Source organism: Indicator indicator, chromosome 22, assembly GCF_027791375.1.
Source record: "Indicator indicator isolate 239-I01 chromosome 22, UM_Iind_1.1, whole genome shotgun sequence".
NCBI lineage: Eukaryota > Metazoa > Chordata > Aves > Piciformes > Indicatoridae > Indicator > Indicator indicator.
In genome coordinates, this window is record NC_072031.1 from 14,219,799 (window position 1) to 14,225,798 (window position 6,000).

Sequence of the window (6,000 nt, forward strand, 5' to 3'; positions counted from 1 at the left end):
GGGACAGGCTCTGCTCAGCTGCACCCTGGGATAGGACAAGGGGCAATGGATATAAACTCCAGCACAGGAGGTTCCACCTCAACATGAGGAGGAACTTCTTCCCTGTGAGGGTCACAGAGCACTGGAAGAGGCTGCCCAGAGAGGTTGTGGAGTCTCCTTCTCTGGAGACTTTCCAGCCCCATGTGGATGTGTTCCTGTGTGACCTGTGCTGGATTCTATGGTCCTGCTCTGGCAGGAGGGGTTGGTCTGGATTATCTCTGGAGGTCCCTTCCAACCCCTAACATCCTGTGATCCCAAGTTAAGCAGCTGCAGCCATCAGGGAGAAAGAAAAATCATGGGCTACCAGCACTTTCAGAAGCTCGATGGAGAGAGCTGCATGCTTTATCACAGTAATTTGGAGAGAAGTTATTGTCCCATGGAGCTTCATCCAGTCTCTTTTAATTGTGTGAACAGTTTGCTGTGGTGAGAGCAAGGCAGGGTTGGGCAGAGCAGGGCAGCTGCTCAGTGTAGGTTGTCTAAAATTGTGCCTGGAGTGGAAACCAGACTTCAGCTAAATAGGATGAGAAAGGGGTGTGGAGTTTGGAAGCTCTTCCCTGAGCAGACTTCCTCAGGAAAATGGTGAGTTGCCTTGCAGAGATAATAATCACACACAGAGAGAATGCTCCGGGTTGGACGGGACCCCCTGAGGTCATCTAGCTCAATGCCACTGCAGTAAGCAGGGACATCCTCAACGAGATCAGGTTGCTGGTCTAGTATGTAGGGATTGGTGGAATGAGCTGCCCAGGGAGGTGGTGGAGTCACCATCCCTGGAGGTGCTAAAAATAAAAGTTTGGGTGTGGCATTTGGAGCCATGGTTTAGTTGTCAGGAGGTGTTAGGTATTAGGCAATAGGTTGGACTTGATGATCTCTGAGGTCTTTTCCAACCTGGGTGATTCTGTGATTCTGTGACTGACCCAGAAAAAGCAGTGGAGAGAGGTAACCTATGGCTGCAAGCAGGTTGCTTGCTCTGTGTTCTTGCAGAGCCATTTTCCTTAGTCAACCTCAAAACACTTCACAGAGGAGATCGCTTACCAGTGATTAATGGTTTAGCATCTACATAGTCCTTTTCTCCTTCACAGCACTTGAGTGTTGATGCATCTCCCTGCTCCTCTGGTAAAATGTGTAAGTTAATGTTATGATTATCTCTTCAAGTGGAGAAATTTGAGCCATGTGTTTAGAAATGGGGAGGGGGAATTCCTTCCTTCCTCCTCCTCCTCCTCCTCTGGTCCTGTCTTGGCCTTTGCTTCTCTCTAACGTTAGTTGCAAAAGTACCTCCTTTTGTAGGTCTTTGATCAGCCTTCTGGTTAGCTAAATATATACCAGTGGGGAGATAATTACATGCTATCAGTGGTAAAGTGTTGGAAAAAATAATGCAGGTTAATTAAAACACTTGCAAAACCAAGGCAGGAATTTCCACTGAGGTAAACCTGCTGCAGTGACAGCTGTACCTGAGGCTGCCTGCTTGCCATAGACAGCCACGAAAATAAACCCAGAGACCAGCAAAAAAAAACCCCAGTTTCTTTATGCTAAAATGTTCCCACTGGGAAAGTCAGAATGGTATCAGTCCAGGAGGGCAGTGCTGAACACATCTTCCATCTGTGCCAGCAGCTCTGCCTTGGTGAGCGTGGGGAAGATGAGTGTGATGACTCCCAGCCCATCGATGTGTCTGCCTGGGGAGGTGTGAGTGTCCCAGCAGGAGGGTTGTACAAATGGGCCTCAGATTATCAGGGGAGGATTTGGAGACTAATTAAATAGTGTGACACAGGCTTAAAAAAAAAAAAAAAAAAGATCGCCTTGTAACCATCTTTGAAGCCACTGTCAGTTCCTCCAGCACAGTCCTTGTACTTTTCCTCCCTTCCCACATTTACATCTGATGGAAGCATTCATCACTTTCACAGCCTTGTGTGGAAATTGTCCACCTGACCTGCCCAGCTGAAGCAGTCCATGGCTGATCTCCCTCTGCTATCCTTGTGTCTTGGAACAAGCTCAGTTGCTGACATGGGTCTAATTCAGACCAAAAGCTCTGTTGGGATCTTATCATAGAATGGTTTGGATTGGAAGGGACCTTAAAGATCCTCTAGTTCCAGCCCTCAGCCATGGGCAGGAACATCTTCCACTAGACCAGGTTGTTCAAAGCCCCACACAACCTGACCTTGAACACATCCAGGGATGGGACATCCACAACCAGTTCCAGTGCCTCACCATTCTCACAGTAAAGAATTTCTTCCTAATGTCTGATCTAAATCTACCCTCTTTCAGTTTGAAACCTTTATCCCTCATCCTATCACTACTGATAAACAGTCCATCTTTCTTATAACCCCTTTAAGCACTTAAAGGCCACAATAAAGTTTCCCTGGAGCCTTCTCCACACCAGGCAAGCCCAGCTCTCTCAGCCTGTCCTCACAGGGGAGGTGCTCCAGCCCCAGTCGTCTTTGAGTCTTCCTCTGGACCTGCTCGAGCAGATCTCTGTCCTTATGCTTTGAGCCCCAGAGCTGGACACAGTACTGACTTCAGGTGGGGTCTCACCAGAGTGGAGTAGAGGGGCAGAATCTCCTCCCTTGACCTGCTGGTCCTGCTTTTTGTGACTCAGCCCAGCATACAGTTGGCTTTCTGGGCTGTGAACACACACTGTCACTTCCACTGATGTTCCACTTCCACTGGCCACTGATGTTCCTTCCTGCAGATCTCAGATCACAGCCAGTCACCAGTGCCACCCAGTGCAACTCCCCACTCGGTGCTTCTGCAAGGGCTTTTATATCCATGGGTATCTCTTTCTTCCTGATGGCTGCAATCACTTAGCATGTGGCAGTGAAAAGACATCAGAGTGAACTAAGTGCTTAGGAGCCAAGAAGCAAAACCGTTTCATTTAGACCTCATTCTTATTTTTTTTTTTTTTTACCAGTGGCAGAGCTTGGAAGACACAAAGGAACCAGGAGGTTTGTGAGGTTGTGATGGGACAGCCACAGCTCAGTTCTCACCAGCAAATTGTCTCTCCCTACATAGACAGTCCAGGCCTTCCATCTGGGCAACTGCACACCCAGAGAGCTACCCCCTGCCTCTCTTCAGTCAGCAGCTGACTGCTGTCTGACTGCAGTCGCCGTGGCAGGGGTCATGGCTGTGTTTGGTTAGGTTGTGTGTGAGCTGGTGAGGTCCCTGCTCCTCCTCCATCTGCTCTCCTTTCCCCAGTGCTTCTCTGTGGTGCAGTGGGGATGCACATGTGTTCCTTAGCATCATTCTCCCCCACCATATAGCTCTGTGTTTTTGTTGTCATACTTCACTCAGGAATAGCATTGCTTGGCACCCCCCCTCCCCAGCTTGCACCAGATCAAATTCCAGCTTCTTGCAAGTGCCGTGACAGACCTGTCTGACCAGGCTTGCCCAGTGGCCATGTTATCCTATGCACTTGGCAAGAAAGGAGCTCCCAGCCAGGGTGAGAAAGAGATTCCTCCCTAAAGATCAGCTAAGAGTCGGGTGGGGTTTCAGCCATGCAGGGCACACGGGCAGCCCCTGTCTCTCTCCTGCTCTGCAGAATCAACTGGGAGGGACTGCTGTGGGCTGGGCTGGGGGCAGCCAAGCTGTAGCAGGATGTATTCAAGTGTATTTCATTTCAGGGTGACCTTTAACAGGTGTGGATTTACTGATGGGGAGGGGAGAGGGAAGTAAGCGAGGGATTAAGAGGACTTTACCCTCCCTGCACTTTAAGCACCAGCTTGCACAGCATTCCAGTGCTGTGAGATGCAATTTGTGGCTGTCAGGCTTTGTATCTTCTGCTTCCCTCTGTTCTGGGCAGGGTGGTGGCTGCCCCATGGCCTTTAGCAGTGCTGGGGATTATAGAGCTGGCACGTTGCACTGCCAGGTATCTCAGATATAAACCTGTAGTTTATAGGTAAGGGGTGAAAAATCACCCTCTGATCTGCAAGAGCTGGCATTTGGAAGTGCACAGTTCAGGCAAACACGAGGTGCTTGGCACATTCCCTAGGTGACTTTGCCTGGAGATCCTCTCTTCTTGTCCCAGTGCTGCTGCTGCTGCTGTGTGCTGCTGAACAGCTGCTTTCCTCTAACCCAGCCTGCTGCAGTTCACTGATGGATTAAGGCAACTCTCCATTTTCCTTATCCTTCTCCAAGGGGAGCTGTAAAGTTTAATTAATTACATTTTGTAAAACACGAGGAGGTTCTTGGATAATAAATGCTAGACAAATGTAGAGGTTGGGTTTTTGTGGGGTTTTTTGTTGTTGTTGTTTTTTTTAATGAGCACTGTATGATGGCTGCTACAAAATGCTTCTTTAATCAAACTGATCTGAGCTACCAAAAAAAAAAAAACAAACCTAAAAAAAGAAAAATCCTCTCCCTGCTCTTATCCAGCAGCAATTTGTCTTTCATGGGCTATTTGATTTGGGAGTCCCAAGGCATTTTTGGAAACTTTAACAAAATAACAAGGCAAGGAGTAGAGGCCTTGTATCTGCATTTTATAGATCTTTCCTGTGTGTTTTATAGATCTTTCCCTTCGTGTCTGCAGTTTAGATTATATAACAACACCACTTGGCAATAGGGAAAGGGAAGATGAGTTAACAGCATGGCTGACTGTCACAGCTCTGTGGCAGGGGGATGCACACCAAGTCAGGCCCCAATTTTCTGGCACCATCTATTTTATGTTTTACAAGTTTCCCACAGCTGTGGGGATGTGGAAGCAGCCTGGCTGCACTTTCTCTGGAGCTCTCTTCTAAGCAAAGGAGGTTAAAATGAAGTCTGGGAAGTGCCTGTCTGTGTTGCACACCACAGTGGAAGCCTCCCCATGGAACTAAAGGTAGCTTCTGTAATGCAAACTGCAGCCTGCTGTAATGGCAAACAGACAGCCCTTTTATTTTGCTGGAATCCAATCAAGGGGAGGAAAAATAAGAAAGAAAAACAAAAAGAAGAAAATGTTATTTCCTGAGCTAAAACATCTGCCTTGGGCTACTCAGTGGCTAGAACCTCAGCTTTACACTTCCTCCAGCAAGCTACTCCTGCTGTTATCAGCACACTGAAGCATCAGAACACTGAAGCATCAGATCACCAGTGAAGAGAGGAGAGATAAAACTTGAAGCAGCACTTAAAGCAGAGCCTGGAAGCAGCAGTCTACAGATTTCCATCCAGTGATGACACAGCCTGGTCTTACCCAGCCTTTGGGTCCCACGGATGCTCTCAGCAGAGGGTGCTGTGATTTCTAGCACTGGTATTGGGGGACTGAAATGGTGGCAAGGATTAGTCAGCATCCCCTGTACTTCATCTGCACCAAGGTATCCTTAAAGCTGCTGCTTTGCAAGATTTGCCTTTTCTGGACCTTTCATAATCTCTGCTTCTATTGCCCAGCTGGAGTTTTCCTTAAGGGGAGAAGAAGAGGAGGAGAATGGCTCTGTGCAGACATCAGCTGGCTGTGCCACGAAGGAAAGAGGAGACTCAAGAAATGAGCTGCTGAACCCATGGTGATAAGAGAGGGATGAGTGAGACATTTTAGGGAATAACGAGCCAATCAACCAGGCTCACAAGCAATTTGTCTCTCCTCATTATAAGACAACACCATAGTGGGAGAAATGTAGGGCCATTCTTCAGAAGATTTATTGCCCTGCAGCATCTGTGTGAGAAAACTCCAAGCGCTGAGCAGAGCAGGAAATTGGAAGTAGACTGAACAACCTGCAGTTCAACAAAGTTCTTGGGTCTTCTGTGGAAAGAGAGCCACTCTAGGTGGCTCTGGCTTTCAAGACTTTCCCAGTCCTGGGTGAAGAACCAGGGGAGGCTTTGTCTTTTACTGGTCTAGAGGAGGGCCATGAAAATGATCAGGGAGTGTCCAGAGGAGGACCACAAAAATGCTCAGGGGGTTGGAGCACCTCTGCTATGAGGACAGGCTGAGGGAGCTGGGGGTGTTCAGCCTGCAGAAGAGAAGGCTCTAGAAGGACCTAATAGCAACCTTTCAGTACCTGAACA